The following is a 17,947-nucleotide window of genomic DNA, read 5'->3' as shown; positions in this document are numbered from 1 at the left end:
GGCGGCGGCCTCGGCCCAAACTTGGGATGCTGCTGGTGGAGGCTGCCTGGGAGGCGAAACTTTGTCCGCGGACTCGCCCGGCCCGCCTGCCCCGTGGAATGATGAGGGGGGGGGCAGGAGGGGGTGGTGGCGCTGCATTTTCCTCCCAAGGAGAAACTAAGGTTGTGGGGGGGAGGGGCGCAGCACGGCCGTTTCGGGGGAACTTGGGGAGCTTCACCGTTCCGAGAGGCGCTTCGCGCGCAGCCCCACCCAGGTGGGAGATGTTTTCCTCCGCCGAGGCGGGGAGGCTTTACGTAAGACTCGCGGTGCAGCTCTGCCCCCCCTCCTGGAGTGTCACCTGCCTCCCGCCCCTCCGCTCCGCCGAAGCGCTTTTGCGTCAGGCCGGCATGGCTCTCGGGGACCCTTCGGCCGCAGCCCGCCTTCTCCTCCTCTTCCCTTCATGGAGCGCGGCGCGGAGGCCCACCCCCTCGGAAACAGCCGGCCTCCGCCGCGCCAGCCGCCCGCCCGCCCAAAATAGGACACGGCACCATCTTTTTCCCCCGCCGAACTGCAGCGAGGAAAAAGGGCTGCCTGAGCAAGCGGATCGCGGGGTCGGTTCCCCCTCCCTTCCTCCGGCAGCCGAGGAGGAGGAGGCGGGGCGGCCTCACGGGCTGTCAGCCTTGGCGTGAAGGAAGCCCCCCCCCCGCCCTGAGGAACGCGCCCCCAGGATGGCCGCCTTCCCACCCGCCGGTCCGGAAGGCCGAGGGAGGCTCGTCTGACTGGTCCGCGGTGATAAAAAGGTTGGGGACCACTGGACTATTGGACTATTTTAAAATATGCTTCCAGACAGAAGTTCATCAAGCAGATTGAACAGGAAGTGCGTGATCACTAGTAGAAATCCTTTTTAATGTAAATGTAATTTTTATTAATAATCTTGATTACAGTAGTAAAAGCTAATACAAACCAAACTTAGAGAAAGAGAAGAGAAAAAAGAATCATGCATGCAAAAAAGCTAGTAGAAAAAGAAAGAATATAATAAAGAATATATATATATATATATAAAGGGACTTCCAACCTTTATCACAAATATAAACAAATTTAGTAACTCTACAGCCCCTACAAAATTACAGATATCTTTTCATCCCAGAGCAATCCCTTATCTATAAGCAAAGCCATAAAATCAACAATCAACAGAAAGTCCATAAAAGATTGCCAGAAGTAACAACAGTTCTTATTTTAAACATGATCAAATAAACCAACTTTATCTTTCCTTTCCTTCCTTTCCCCCTTTCCTTCCTGTTGTTTCTTCTTTTTCTTTTCTTTTTTCACTTTGTATTAATTGTTATTGTTGCAATTATAATCTTTAATAAAATTACCATTTTTTTCAATTCCACAAAAGACCAATAAAGAGCTGCCAGAAGTAGCAACTCTACTGTACTCTACTATATCTTGTTTTAACCTTTATCAAATAAACCATTATCTGTCTTCCTTTCTTTTACTTGCAAGGGTCTCAATCTTTAATTCAGTCAGATATTATTTGTACTTGATATTATTTTTAACTTCTAACATTCTTTCCTTTTACTCCTAACAATCTTAAACATTAATTCAATCAAATATTGCTGTAGGATTTGATTTCTCTTTGATTCTTTATCCTACTCCACAGACCTTTTCAAGGTTTTAACAATCCTCTTTTGTATAGCCAATAAGAAAATATTTTCCAAGTTATTTTCTTGATTTATTGTTTGTATTTTCCATTTAATTTTTAAAACTTAGGCAGTTTCTTTTGTATATCCAATAAAAAGTCCTTTTCAAAATTATTCTCATTTGTAGTTCCACATTCTGTACTTTCTCTATTGTTTTCAGATAAAATTTGTTCCATGGCTTCATTAACATATTTTAGACATAGTCTGTCCATAGAAGCAACATCATTTCTGATGATGTTGATATTACAGTTACTAACGTCTGACTTCATTATTCAAAGTTCTCATTTAATATTTCTGATGTTATAATGCTTTATTTCATTTTGTAAGTCCAGGTATTATTTATTTCTTTTATAAAATTTCTACAATTCCCATATCATCTAAATGATTCTGGGTGGTCTACAAATAAAAAAACAAAGAGCAATGTACAGTAAAAAAATAAAATAAAAATAGAGTTAAAATAGAATTAAAATCAAGTTATAATTAGTGGTTAGAAATGTAAAGGTTACAGAGCTTGGAGGAGGTTGCATATCACTATTAGACCCCCCCACTCCCACCCATGCCAATTGGCAGAACCAGATCCTCATGCTTTTCTGGAAAGCCAGAAGGCCTCACCTCTGGAGGTAAGATGTTCTACAGGATGGGAGCAATAGATCTCTTCCTAAATCTTGTCAGTCAAAATCTTTAACTGAGGGGGTCTATCATGCACCCTTTCCTCCTGTCTGATCAAGTGGGATGGGTTGACATCAAGTTTGTACTTTTCATCTTCTCCAGTCCGGTCTCTAAAATCATCAGTTATTTTTTTTTGTTATGACTTACAATTGCCAGGATACCCAAAAATCTATTGCCCATGAAAAGTTATTTATTTTTATAGCTAATGCCATCTTTTATAATAAAAACCAACATTTTAAATTTATCTGCACCATTAATCCATTTATAAATTTCTTAGATCAAAATCTTGTTTAGCCTTTTGTTGGTCTAGTGGTTAACACATTAAGCTAAAAACTGGGAGACTATGAGCTGATGTCTGGCCTTAGACATGAAAGCTAGCTGGGTGACCTTGGGCCAGTGACTCCTTCTCAGCCCAACTCACCTCCCACGGTTATTGTTTTGGGGAAAATAGGAGGAATAAGGAGCGTTAGATATGTTTGTTGCCTTGAATTGTTTATAAAAACAATAAAGGCAGAGTATAAAATAAAAAATTTCTTTTCTTTTTTTGAGAATTGAAGATAAAACGATAAAACAATGACTTTTCAAATGTGTCATTCTAAAAGGTCGCTGATAGCTTTAGGACAGTTAATAGACCATTTTCAAAAGTGATTAAGAAGTGAGGTTTGCAATTTAGTGTCAAAAGTTTATGCTGTGGTTGTGAGCAAGATGGCTAATCCCTTCAACTCCCATCACTCAAACCTGTGGAAAACCACTCTCCTGCTCTCTGGAGCGCAGGTGGATATTCTCTTGTCCTCTTCTTATCTGGAGAGGTTCCAAGGAACTGATCTACTGACTTGATGATAGACAGTGCTTTTGCAGAGCTTTGTTCAATACCTCCTCTGGAAGTCTATCTACAGTAGAAGTCCTGGACAGCTCATCTCTGTTATTTGGTTCCCTTTTATCTGTCTTCTGTACAATCGTGTCACCTATTGACATCTAAAGAGCCAAGGTGGCGCAGTGGTTAAATGCAGCACTGCAGGCTACTGCTAGATCAGCAGGTCAGCGGTTCAAATCTCACCGGCTCAGGGTTGACTCAGCCTTCCATCCTTTCGAGGTGGGTAAAATGAGGACCCAGATTGTTGGGGGCAATATGCTGACTCTCTGTAAACCGCTTAGAGAGGCCTGAAAGGCCTATGAAGCGGTATATAAGTCTACTGCTATGGCTATTGCTATTGCTATTGCTCTATACTGCTGAGAACAAGGCTAATCTGCTTGTCTCCTAAATTAAATTAAAAATGAGAGTCTGGCCAAGCTGGAGGAGGAGAGGAGAAGAAGACAAGACATCAAGGTGGAATTGTTGACACTGGAAACAGTGGTTGACAAATTTATATAATAGCCTTGTGTACCTCCAATTAGCTAACGCCTGGGCACCTGTAAGTAAACCCAAATGTGTCAAAATGCCTATAAGCTTACAGTGACTTCCTTTTACAGGGAACCAAATTTCTCAAACTTCTCACTTTTGAAGTGTGATGGAATGCACACCTGAAGAAGTAGGGGAGAGGAGTTTGGGCAGCCATAGCTTTTCTAGGCAGGAGGGAGTACATGCCATCAGAGAGAATCCTAAACTATGCACAATTCCTAGCTGGATGGCAGGGGGAGGAGACGTTCAGGGTAACCATAACATAGAATCTCTCAGGATAGATTTGACTGGATTTGATTGGATTTCACTGTTATCTTTGGGTATGGATCTGACAAATAGGATAAGATTAAGAAACCTATCCCATTTCTTCAAAAGTTCAAAAGTAATGATAATCTTTCAGAAATAAGGTAAAAATGTTGTGTGATGGGTAGATATTCTTTAACCCTTGATGCTCCACTATAGCAGTGGATTAAATGAAAACCGTATAGTAATAATTCACTTGGAATTTGGTAGCACAATTGCATGCATGATGATTTGAATGGTCCCATTTAATTCAACGGGCTCTATTTCCAAGTAGATGGACTTTGGAAGATCAAACTGCAGTCTCAATTTTGCCATATGTATGTTGGATTATTATTAATACCTATGGGGTTGGAGCAGCAAATAAAAATTATTTTAGGCCTCTGATTCAAAATGTTAGTCTGTTTGCACCATTTTGATAGCATTTTCTGTTATTTTATTTGCTATTGGGGTATTGGTTATCTCTAATTTGTTATTATAGTTAAAGATTTGGGTTGTGTTTATGCCAATTTGACTTAGAAATAGAAAAATCAAGAAAATTAAGGTAAGCATCAATCAAGTGTGCAATAAGATTCCAGTTTATGAGCAATAGATTAAGTTAAGGAAGAAAAAGATTACAGTTTGAGGACTAATTATATTTGCACAGCTTTTCTGCCTTTAAATTCAAAATGTATCTCTACCATCCATTCTACCTTTCATCTTCATGAGATCTTCCGTGTTATGGTTAGGGATGATTATTGTTCCTCAGATGTCTCTTCCTATAGTTTAAGATAAAAATAAATATTCCTTTGCACATATGTGCTAGTCGTTCCTGACTCTGGGGGGTGGTGCTTATCTCCATTTCAAAGCTGAAGAGCCAGCGCTGTCTGAAGACATCTCCATGGTCATGTGGCCAGCATGACTAAACACCAAACACAAAATTGAGACTGAAGTTTGATCTTCCAAAGCACTGTTATCTTCCCACCAAAGGTGGTTCCTATTTTTCTACTTGCATTTTTAGATGCTTTCGAACTGCTAGGTTGGCAGAAGCTGGGACAAGTAACGGGAGCTCACTCCATTACTCATCGCTAGGGATTCGAACCACTGAACTGCCGACCTTTCTAATCAACAAGCTTAATGTCTTCCATCTATCTTCAAAAAAAACCTTTCTTATTAATTTATTTTTAAATTTTATTTAAATTTATATGCCATATCCAACTTTAGAAAATAGTTCTCTTTTTCATCATGAAATTTTTTTAGTCGAAACATTTTCTTTCCACGTGTAAACCCAGAAGAAAAAGGAAATTGTAGAGGTGTCTTCTGTGCTACAATTTGGCTGGCTGAAGAGAGCAGTAGCTAGTACCCAAGGCTATGATTAAGCACCGCTATACAAAATCAGCTTTGAGTAGGTCATGCTGCTTAGAATGACAAGGTGAAACTGATGCTCATTAAACCGAACTAGCAAACAGCCCAAATAGAACGACTTTGAACAAGCACAGCACTGTTCCTGCTTGTACGCAAGCCATTTGGCTGGCTCTCCTGCTGTTTCTGCCTTGGGCCCTTTTATTTTGCCATGAGCATTTATCCTTCCCATGCCTACCTTACCCAAGACCTTTGTCATTACAGTATATTGCTGCATTGCTGGGTTAAAATTATTTTTAATACTTCACATACATATTCTCCAGAATCTTTTGTAAGAAATAAATAGGACAGGGGTTTAGCACAAACCATAACTCAAATAGAAAACAAAACACTTGTGTATCATAGGCCAAATGCATTTGCTGTTGAAGCTGATGTGTTTTGATATTCATGTCTTCCTTAATCTGGTACATTCAGGATAAATGGACATCGAAAAATCCCAGTTTGCAGTATGGGGATGACTTACTGGAGAAGGCTGTGCTAGGCAACTGGAGACAAGTTAGAAAGGATTAGCAAGAAGACTGAGGAAATCATAAGCTGATCCCTCCTCCTGCAGTGATCTATCCTATTCAAATCTATGCAAAGAACAGCAAAATTGTTTTACTATAACTCTTGTTTATAGGTATTCTAGAATGTTTCTTGAAACTGTTGGAAGAAATATCCTTCTGGGTTCAGTTCCAAGTGGGGAGAAAGATACTGGAAATATGGTGGCTGCTTAGAAAGAAGGTTTATTGATGGGATGATGGTTTGAGGTACTGGGGAAAAGGGGGTCACGTGCCTTGAAGATCTTGAAAAAAAAAGGGGCAGAGATGCTGAGAGTCCCTGGATTTTATGCCCTCTCTGGGCTGGACCTTAGAGTTTCCTGTTCCTGTACAAGAAATGTATCCCACTGGCTGTCAGATTTCCAGCGGGCAGGAGTCTTAGCTAACTTGGTAGGCTGTCTTTTGAGTCCAAGTTTGGTTGAGCCTTGCTGTAATGGCTTTGGGTTTCCTATTATGGCTCTGCCTGAAGTAGATAGATCTTTGTTCTGTAGTATAGACTGGCTCAGGCCTTAATGGCCCATTGACAAAGGTGGGGAGGGGGCAGGGAGCTGCAGGGAGCCGCTTTGTCTTTAAAACATATTCTCCTGGGAAATATAATATTCTGGCTTTTTAATATTTCCTAAAATATTTCATTTTTCTAGGAGTGAGGTGGATGCTAACTTCCTACAAAACAATGTCAGCTATTTTTCTGGATAAGAGATATTTAAGAACCTATATACATGATGGCGAACCTATGGCACACATGCCACAGGTGGCACGCAGAGTCCTATTTGCTGGCATGGCAACCCTCCGATCTGCCACACATACAGACGCTAATGGCCAGCTAATTTTCAGCCTTCTGGAGGCCAGGGAGGCTGTTTTCGTCCTCCCCAGGCTTCAGGAAAGCCTCCAAAGCCTCTGGAGATAGGGAAAACTCCCCCCACATGGTGGTGGTGGCCTTGCACGCATGCACACGGGGGGCGGTGCACATATGTGCGGGGGTGAGGGTACGCACAGGGGTGCGTGGGCACAGTTTTGGCACACCTTTAGAAAAAGGTTAGCTGTCACTGGACTATATTATAGTTATCTTCTATCAAAATGAGTAAAACATATGACACACCAGCATCTTTTATGGCCTTTGGGTCCCTGGGAATTTATGGGGTGGGGGATTACGTTTAAGAGGCCATAAGAATGTTTTTAAACTTTGCAAATGCTTCAAGTTTTATTTCACATTTTAAAACTCAAGCAACCGTCTCCAAAGTGCGCCCTGACCATTCATTTTTAAGAGGAGAGATTTCTATCTGCTGCAAAAAGAAAAGAAAAAATCCCTGATGATGTACTTTTGCTGATGGGAATTGTGGACTCCTGTCGTGTCTCTTTAAAACTTGGCTTTGGTTCCAGGTCTGAAGTTAATGTGTTTGGAGAAGGCCTTGTCATACTTTCCTTTAAAGGTTATGTTTACTTTAGGCTGCCTTGTTTTGCTTTGTTCATGGTTTTTTTTTAAATCGTTTTAATCTAGTATTATATTTTGTAAGCCACCCACAGTCCACTGGAGTAGGTACATTAAATTTAATAACTTAATAACATTAATAATAATATTTGTCCATCTCAGGACCTTGGGAAGGACTTGATAGGTCGACAAAAATGCCATATCCTGTCTGAACATCTGGCTGACTGTGTGTGATGAACAATAATATTAATTACCATGTCATCACATCAATAATGGAGCAAAGCCTTGTTTTGCTTTGTTCATGGTTTTTTTAAAATCGTTTTAATCTAGTATTATATTTTGTAAGCCACCCACAGTCCACTGGAGTAGGTACATTAAATTTAATAACTTAATAACATTAATAATAATATTTGTCCATCTCAGGACCTTGGGAAGGACTTGATAGGTCGACAAAAATGCCATATCCTGTCTGAACATCTGGCTGACTGTGTGTGATGAACAATAATATTAATTACCATGTCATCACATCAATAATGGAGCAAAACCTTTTCTGTTTCTTCAGAGGACAGCATTTGAATTAGTGAGTTCAAACTGCAAAAACAAAGAGATTTCAACTATGTTGGAATGGTACATTAAAAAAAATCATGTGGTTGTCTTGTTGCTTTTAAGCAATGTTACTCTAAATGTTTTTTCCTTGTGGGTCAACAAGAACCAGGCCTACTATTCATCAGTGAGAGGCAACAGCCTTTGGACATTTCACTCCATCAGAGGGCAGAGCTGTGCTGCTTCTCTAAACTGACCTGCCTACATAAGTTGGAAGAAGATGCTACCTCTTCAACCCCAAAGTTAAAAACCTTTTGTTGCCTTTCCCCTCAGGCAGCATAAGGCTTTGGGACAGCGTTGTAATCAAGTTAGCATGCATTTGACTTGAAGTGGTTGGGTTCAGGCATGAAATGCTATCATCTTCGCTATCGGTTTGCAACCAGGAGCGAGTGCGGGGCACTTCAGCGCATGTGCAGAGCATCCGTTATGACGTCTGGGTGGGTGGGTGGAACCTCCTCCCGCCGCCACTACCAGTTCGCTCAAACTTGAGCGAACCGGCAAAATACCACCTCTGTTTGAGTTCATATAGTTCCACTCAGGGGTAGTATACACTTATCTTCCCTACCAGTTCACAAATGTGAGAGAGCACAGCCTTCCGCGCATGCACTTTTGGTGAAAAGAAGGCCTAAATGGGATGCCCTAGGACCGTGGTGGGTGGGAGGGGTCACCCATGATTTCTGCTACCGGTTTGGATGAACCGGTCCAAACCAGTAGAAAACCACCTCTGTTCCACTAATTTCACTCTTTGAAGGAAACCCAACTTCTGCAATCTTACTGATGCCTGTCAACCTTGTAGCCATGTACAACTGAGAGGCATTCATTAAGTACCTGAGCTCATATGAACCAGGAAAAGAGAGAAAGCACATCTCTTCCAGCCCATGGTGGTACATATTCATGCTAAGATGACTAGTTGTTAAGCACTTTCTAGAATTAATATCCTCATTGTTGCTACCTTTAATAATTCTTCATGATGGGGAAAGTGTCCCATTGCACATTGCCAGCTTAATTGTAGAGATTTGAAATTGGGTCCACAGAGCTACGGTTGCTATGACAACGCCTATTCTCAATCTTGCTGGCACTCTCCCACACATATAAACATGTGAGAGAAGGGAAAATGCAGATACAGGAGAGATGATGGTATAATTGGCCCATTTATTTTCTTCTTAACAATATTTATGAGAGTTCTTGCTTTCATCTATTCTATGGTTAATGTTTTTGTCCAGTGGTAAAACAGAACTCATGATATGGCCTTTTTGGAGACTTTGGGAAACACTTATGAGCATAGTAAGCAAGGTTCAATGGTAAAGCTGGTTAAAGAGAGAGTGTTTTGGAAAATTGATTGACATGATTCCAATCTAGACAGGAGAAAAGAACCCTAGAATTACAAGTATTTTAATATTTTTATGGCATTCTCAAGAAAGAGCTGTTAAGTGAAAGGCACCAAAACTACTAATGTTTAAAAACTCCTGTAGGGAAGAGAAATAGACACAGGGCAGTTTTCTAATAGCTAGAACTAAAGAGAAATTTCCTGACAGTGAGAATAATTTGTAGGCAGAATGGAGTATCTCTGGAATTTGTGGGTGCTCCGCAGTGGTGGGATTCAGCCAGTTCGCGCCTATTCAGGAGAACCGGTTGGTAACTTTCTAAGTAGTTCAGAGAACTGGTTGTTGGAAGAAATCTCCTTTTGTTTTTTTCCACTTTACAGGACTAATCCTGTAAGGAAGGCAGGAAGGAAACATTCTGCTGTTGTTTCTAGCCTAATCTTTATTGACCTGCTTACAGAAACTGCCTCTCTGGTTAACCCTTATTACATTGTAACAGCTAAGGTGAAACATCCATCGACCTGAGTGACCTTGAGTTGGCCATGCCCACCCAGTCACATGACCACCGAGCCCCACCTACCCAGATGGTCATTAGGGCAGAGAACCAGTTGTTAAATTATTTGAATCCCACCACTGGTGCTCCATCAATGCAGGTTTTCAAGAAGAGACTGGACAGCCATTTGTCTGGAATGTCCTGCTTGAGCTGAGGGTTATACTAGAAGACCTCCAAAATCCCTTCCAACTATATTGTTTTATGTTCTATGTTCTAAAACAGGGGCATCAAACTTGTGGCCCGCGGGCCAGATGCATATCATGCTGGCCCCGCCCCTGCCTGGTTTAGCGAAAGGGGGGAAAGTCCCAATACATCATGTGATGATGCTGTTTGACATCCCTATTCTAAAGCTTTCAGAACTCAGCATACCTAAAGACATTTGGGTGATTGTAATCTAGACAACCTGGAGAGATCACTTTGCAGAAAGCTACCATAGTGCAACCATGTAGGAAGAGAGTTATATTAGTCTACAATAATACCTTTGGTGACTAATAGGTTTTATTAAAAGGCAGAAGTTTGCAAAAAAAGTAAGCCATTTATTGCCCCCAACAATCTGGCTCCTCATTTTACCCACCTCGGAAGGATGGAAGGCTAAGTCAACCTTGAGCTGGTGAGATTTGAACTGCCAAACTGCAGCTAGCAGTCAGCTGAAGTAGCCTGCAGTACTGCACTCTAACCACTGCACCACCTCGGCTCATATGCACAAGGCAAGCAGTGGGCAAATCCATATAAGACATCCGCAAAACAAACCCTCAGCTGTTTGATATGGTATTCAATTATATTTTAAAACTCAGGAAAGAGTGACTAAACTGGATCCAACCTGAGTCGGTCATCGGAACCCAAGGTGCTAGAGCCCATCTTTAGGGAACTTCTCTCTCACCAGAATATGTACTTATATTTTATATATTTTATTCTCTTATTCTGGTGAGAATGAAGTTCCCTGAGGATGGGCTCCAGCGTGAGTCTGAACGCTCAGAAGCCTAAACCTCAGGTCCCAGTGACTGACCCAGGTGGGATGCTGCAACACTATCCTGGGACATGTATATTTGCCTTGATTTATGAGTTACTATACTGTCTGAATTATGATTTAAAGTGTTATTGAGTCAACTTCAGAGGTGGTATTCAGCCAATTCTGACCGGTTCTGGCGAACTGGTAGCAGAAATTTTGAGTAGTTCAGAGAATCGGCAAATGCCACCTCTGACTGGTCCAGCCCCCATCTATTGCCTCCTGAGTCTCAGCTGGTCGGAGTCCCAGCTGATTGGCTGGGTCTTCTTCTGTTGCCCTGCACTGGAGAACCGAGCTGAAAGCAGGTTAGTGGGGTTGGGAGGGAATGGAGATGTTACAGTATCCTTGCCCTTGAGTGGGGTGGAAATGGGAATTTTACAGTATCCTTGCCCTGGAATGGGTAGAGATGGAGATTTTACAGTATCCTTCCCCAGGAGTGAAGAGGGAATGGGGATTTTGCAGTATCCTTCCACTGCCACACACACCAAGCCAAGCCATGCCCACCAAGCCACGCCCACAGAACCAGTAGTAAAAAAATTTGAATTCCACCACTGGTCAACTTCAATGCTGCAATACTGAAATGCTGTTGATAAAAGACTGAGATGGTTCCAGCAGTATAAAACTGATAAGGATCGAGTAAATTTGGGTGCATTTCAAAATGTTTTTAAAATTTATATATTTACTAAAGCAAACTCACTGGTGGAAGTGGTTGCAAATAGTTCCTGAGAATGGAAGTATGGCTGTTCTATAAATCTTAATTGCAAAATTTGATGGTAGGTGAATTTAGAATTTGACAATTGTGTCAGTCCTCGGGTTGCTATTTTTATTGTAAACAAATCATACTGTATATTAATTTCATTGCTTTTTCATAGTTTAAGCTGCTGTTTTGAATTTTATTATTTACAATTTTTAATGTAGTTGGAATTGCAGTATGAGTTATTAATAACAGTTCTGTTTGTTTGTTTAAAATTATTTATTTTATTAGATTTGGGAAATGACTTCAGAACTCTATGTACAAATTTATTTTTTCAACTTTTTAAACTAACTAGAAATACCTTGGGAATTTGTAAAATTTTTTAATCAAAAATGAAATGAAGGTCATCTCATATATTCTATTAGTACACTCAAAACGTCTATGGACATTCTCAGTCACCCAGGTCATAGTTGTCCCAAAAGTGCTTTTTCAAAAGGCAGCTGGATTTTGTTTTTTCTTCTGAACTGAAGAAGCTTGTTGGATGAGAAGCAAAACGTCTTCAAAGGAAAAACAAAGTCTAGTTGCCTTTAGAAAAAGTAGCTTTTGTACACTCAAAACTTTTATATCAGTTGAATTGGAGATGAAACAGGGCCACTGAGGTTGGCCCTAAACATATTTGGGGGAAAGATTTCATTAATTTTATTTAAAACAGAAAACAAAGGGGCCAATGCCCAATGATGAATACACCTGCTAATTAGTTAAATGCCACAAGAAAGTCTAATGTTGGTTGGAATATGTACAACTAATATGAAGAAGTGGAATTTTAACCAGTTTCACTTTCTCTATAGGAAAGCATACATAGCTAATTAGCCGAAGCTTGAAAAAAAATTCTCAAAGGTCCTCATTATCTTTTAGTTTTTTAGAATTTTACAGCAGAAAATCACCTCCTAATTATGAGAAAAATTTCAATTGGGAATAAATCTTGAATGAAGAACAGTAATGTATTTATTTATTTAAAATATATACATAGCTACCCATCTTATGACAAAGTCTGAGTGGCTTCCAATCAAAGATTAAAACTACATAAAATCCATATTGAAACTATAAAAAAATCTTCTGAATCTGTGTTGCATGACAAGTAATGAGAAAAAATTCTGGAAAAAGTAACCAATATATATTTTTAATAGCATCTGAAATCAATTTTCCTTCCAAGAATAATGTAACAGTGAGACTGCAATGATGTAGTTCTCTTTGGTCAATAATTTTGTACCTTCTATTCTATTTTGGGCTGAGCTTTTGGCAAAGAATGGCCACATAACTCTTTATTAATATTCTTTCAATAAGAGTTTGTCTCATTTGTTCCGGCATATCTTGCCATTTCGAATGAATTGTTTAATTAATGTTTCCAAAAGCTGACAAAATTATGGATTAATGTATTTTTCAGATTATAAGACGCACTTTCCTGCCTCCCAAAAAGTGGGTGGAAATGTCTGTGTGTCTTATAAAGCAAATATTGCAGGGGGGAGGGGGGTTGTTGCTGCACCAATCGGCTGTTCTAGGCGGCAGGGATCACCACTGCCGCTGCCTAACACTGCCTGTAGCCACCGCTGCCCGTTCACTGTTGCCTGTGCTGCAACAGTGGCAAACGGGCTGCAGTGAATTGGCTGCAGTGGTGGCAAATGGGACATGGCAAATGGGCCACATTGAACGGGCTACAGAGAATGGGCTGCATAAATGGGCTGCGACAATCCCCGCTGCCTAGAACAGCTGATCAGTGGTATTCCAGGAGGAAAATCCAATTCCAATCAGTTGCTTGGCAGTGAAAACTCCAGTGTTCCCTGGCAGCGGTGGCAGCAGCTCAGATCAGTTGACCGGTGGGAGGGGGGGGCGTAATGGGGCAGAGCCCTGACGAGCCACGCACTGAGACTGCGATAACATGCTGAAACTGACTAGGCTATTTTCTGTTTGTTGCAAGGACACTAGAATACCGGATTGATGCTAAAAGGCAGAGGCAGAGGTAGATTTTCCCCCCCTTGTTTTGTTCCCCAAAAGCTAAGTGTGTCTTATATTCCAGAGCGTCTTATACTCTGAAAAATATGGTATGTTGTGGAAAGTTTTTTAAAGCAATTTGAATCACAGTTCTAATTAATCTCATAATATTAAAGAGGTAGAAGCCTTTCCCATCCTGGTACCCAGTGGTGGGATTCAAATAATTTAACAACCAGTTTGACCAGGGTCAGGTTTGCTGTTGTGGAGGCATGGCCCATCCCCATCCTCCAGCTATGCCGCATATGCGGGATGAGTCTCCCATGATGTCCAACCTGACCCTGGGCAAACTGGTTGTTAAATTTCCAAGGGTGCTTGTCTGCATATCGGTCTCGCAGCTGTTTCAGCCTTTTGGATGTGGCTCCTTTAAGAAGCAAGGTTTCCAAGGAATGAGGAGCGGGAGTTACCATAGAGACAAGGAGTTGATGTTCCCAAGAGCTCACATGGTAAACGGAAGAATTGGGGGGGGCAGTTGAGGGAGGTATTCCCTCCTCCCTATGGAACTGTGGGCAGGGGGTGTTGGTCAGTCTGCGGGCAAAAGTGAGAGTGGCGAGAAATTAAGTTGGCAGCATGATTGAAGCTGGGCCCAATGTAGGGGAGCAGGGTTAGTTTGGCCAGGCAAATTATTACACCCCCTCACTATCAAAGTGAATCCTGGGTGCTGTTTTCTGCTGCAATGGAAAATTGCCAACAGAGCAGCTGGCACAAGGGGAGGAGGAGGAGCAGGGAGAAGAAAGTGGAAAAGTGGCTTTCTCCTTCCGTTATGCTGGATGCTTGATTGCCCATTTCTCCATTGCAGCACAGCTCCCAAGAACCACTTTGATAGTGGTGGTGGTGGGTAATTTAACAACTGGTTTGCCTGAACCAGTGAGAACTGGCTGAATTCCACCACTCAGAGGTGGGTTCCTACCTGTTTGGCCCAATTTGGCTGAACTGGTAGTGGTATGCAGGTCTGAGTCGCAGAACTGACAGTGACCCAGGCTGGCCACGCCTCTGAACTGGTTGCCTGGTCACCACAGTCACCAAAGTCGCCACTGACACCTTGTTTTTACGTTCTGCGCATGCGGAGAACAATTTCTATTATACAGCATTTACCCAGCGCATGCTTGCATGCATGCGCAGCATGCCCATGAGCGAACCAGCAGTAGCACCGGCTAGAACCCACTCCTGTCACCACTGCTGGTACCCTCCAGATGTCCTGGGATTATAAATGCAAGAACTCCTAGAAAATATGACTAATGTGAATTCCGGAAGATGTGGTTACAATAATGTAATGAATACCAGATTCTAGAAATCTAATCTAATGGAACGTCTCCCTGTTTTAATTATTTCTGGGATTTCTTTTTACACAGTATGCCATGTCATTAATATTTTCTATTTTTTCCTTCCCTTTATGGTGTTTTTTTTCTTCTTCCTGGATTTCTATCCTTACTTCAAACCTTCTTGTTATAATGGATGTCCATGGCCCGTCTGGCTACATAATACACTTTTATTAATGTTTTGGAGATGTTCATGATGTTAATGTTTGGGGCATTTTAGTTCATGCTTTTTATAGTCGGATGAGAATTAGTGACGGAAAGAACTTAATGGTTTAAACAGGGTTTTTATAGGCATAAATGTACATCAGATTAATCAGTGCAAACTTAATTAGTTGTCCCAAAATGACAGGAACACCTGGGGGTGGGGGAAGCACAAATATTACTTAAGAGAGAAAAGTGCCTGAGGAAGAAGTTTATAGTCTGACACTATAGTAATGAGATTAGGTAAAGTTAAGGGTACATCCACATCTTCAGAATCTTCTCAGGTACAGTAACGGCTTCTTTTTTCCCTGAACAGTGACACAGAATGAAATGTTCACTATGATTAAAAGAGCCTAATTCTTTTAAAGTCTTGTTTCTCATTCATGCTATCATATCTAGTTCACGTGTACTATATACTGTACAGAACATCGAACTGCTGTATCGAGAACACTGAAGAAACCAATAGGCTGTTTGTGAAGAAATATAAGTTTGTGAACTATGAATAGTTCGTACACTTAGCACTTTGTAGCCTTAGGAAACCTTGGGAGGTGTTTGGGTAGGAGAAAGAAAACTTTGATACATGAATAATGTCGGTCCCTCTGAGAGAAGAATGAGAACTAAGTAGAAATTTTTAAAATTCTCCAATAATCTGCAGGCAACATAATTGGGAGAATGTATTTTGATCCCTCCCCTCAGGAATGGAAGAATCTGTCAACCATTTCTTTGGTTAGCATTGCTCCTGAAAACACTGAATGACAAGTGTTTCCTTATGACTTCTTCCTGTGGGGTTTAATGTTAATGCTATGGAGGCTGCAGACATTCTGGAGGAAAAGTTGAAAAACAGGATATTCACACTACCCACCGGCCATGAAACTAAATAAATGCAAAACAATACCCATCTGTTGAATCTAGAAGTTTCATCAGAACGATGAAACTTGTGTAATTTATTTATTTAGTTATTCAAATTGCCAAATGACATCACAGCACAAGCTCCATCTTTTACGTTCAATTTGCTCCCCACCTGCCCCAAGAGCTTATGGCAAAAATGCCACATTTTATTTATTCTGAAACGAATTCTCTTCTATCAAACTGAATGTGAGTAGAAAGATGGAAAGAATAACTTTGAAATCCTTTACATCGGTGGTTCTCAACCTGTGGTCTCTGGACCCCTGGGAAGGGCTGTGATGTCATCACGGGAGGTCCGCGAAGCAGAGATGGTATTCAGCAGATTCTGACCAGTTCTGGAGAACCAGTAGTGGAAATTTTGAGTAGTTCTGAGAAACCAGTAAATACCACCTGTGACTGGCCCCACCCTATCTATTCTCTGCCTCCCGAGTCCCAGATAATTGGGAGGAAATGGGGATTTTGCAGTAACCTTCCCCTGGAATGGGGAGGAAATGGAGATTTTACAGTATCCTTTCCCTGCCATGCCCACGAAGCCACCTCTACCAAACATGCCACCCTCACCAAGCTATGCCCACAGAACCGGTAGTAAAAAAATTGACAGGCAAATGGGAAATGAGAAGGAATTGGCAAAGAAGTGAAAGAGGAAAAAGTCTCAGAAGCTACAAAGGGTGAAAGGACTGGATGCTTAGTTGCAATAGGCTTCATCTGAGTTAAGAATAAAGATGGATTTACACTATTTTGGATTACTGAAAATCATTTGGGTTACTCCTCAGGGTTTAAGAAGCTGCAGATGAAAGAAACAACATAGTTCCATGTGTTTATCTGGACTTCAATGATGGAGTGTTTCAAATGATGTGTTTGATAGGGAGGATCTAGTTCAGGGGTGTCAAACTCTGTTTTTGCTGGCAGAGGGTTGCAGGAGGTCATTGCAGGTGAAACAGAACTCGGGAGTTTTCACTGCCAGAGTGCTCAAGCCCCGATAGACACCCCTGACATGAGTGACGTTGAGCTGGCCATGCACATCCTGGCACCCAGAGGCCAAACACAACCCTCATGCAGCCCTCGGTGAAATTGAGTTTGCTCAAATATGTGTTTGAAATTGGTTAGATATCATACTTATTGTCATTAATGTAGAGAGATTTAATTGTATCAAGTCAGTTCTGTTGGAATCCATTCCGTGTGTGTGTGTGCAGGGCAGTTTTGGCTGTCTGAAACACACAAACACAGGGATGCAAAAACATCGCACCAGAAACATCTTTCCGGCCTAACGGTCAGGACTCACTGTGCAGCCTCATGTAACATGAACTATGTGAGCCAGCTACTCCCACACCTGCCCCTTCTCCCCCCCCCCCCCCCATGCTAGGCTGTAACTTTCTATTCCCGCTCTGCCCTCCCTATGCGATGCTGTGATTTTCTATTGGTTTATTTGTAGAATGCTGTGACTTTTTCATTAGTTTATTTGTATCATGTGTGATTATATATGCCTTTTGATACGCTCCTTTTGATGACGCTGTAACTAACTTTTTCTAATAAAAGAGACCTTCGAAGTACATTCGAAGCTCGCTCATCCCGAGGAATTCTGCCTGGTGTTTTCCTTTCAATTCAGCCAAGGACACATGAGCGGCCCTCCAGCGTGGCAACAACGCCGCAAGTTCTGCACTAAAACATTGGCAGAACCATGTTTAACACTGAGCAGAACAATAATATTACGGAGAAGTTGGACTCATCCTTCTTTTGTGACTAAAATATTTTTCCCCTATTTTAAATAAATATGTTTTTCAATATTAGCTGCACATCACAAGTTTTGCTTTCTTTTAAAAAAAGATGTATTTTGATGAAATTGCTCATGAAGTATGGCCTTTGCTTATGGCAGTTGTT

This window comes from Thamnophis sirtalis, unplaced genomic scaffold, assembly GCF_051295495.1.
Source record: "Thamnophis sirtalis isolate CommonGarterSnake01/CBP01778 unplaced genomic scaffold, rThaSir2_p1.2 scaffold_9, whole genome shotgun sequence".
In the NCBI taxonomy this organism is placed as follows: domain Eukaryota; kingdom Metazoa; phylum Chordata; class Lepidosauria; order Squamata; family Natricidae; genus Thamnophis; species Thamnophis sirtalis.
This window is presented reverse-complemented; position numbering follows the sequence as displayed.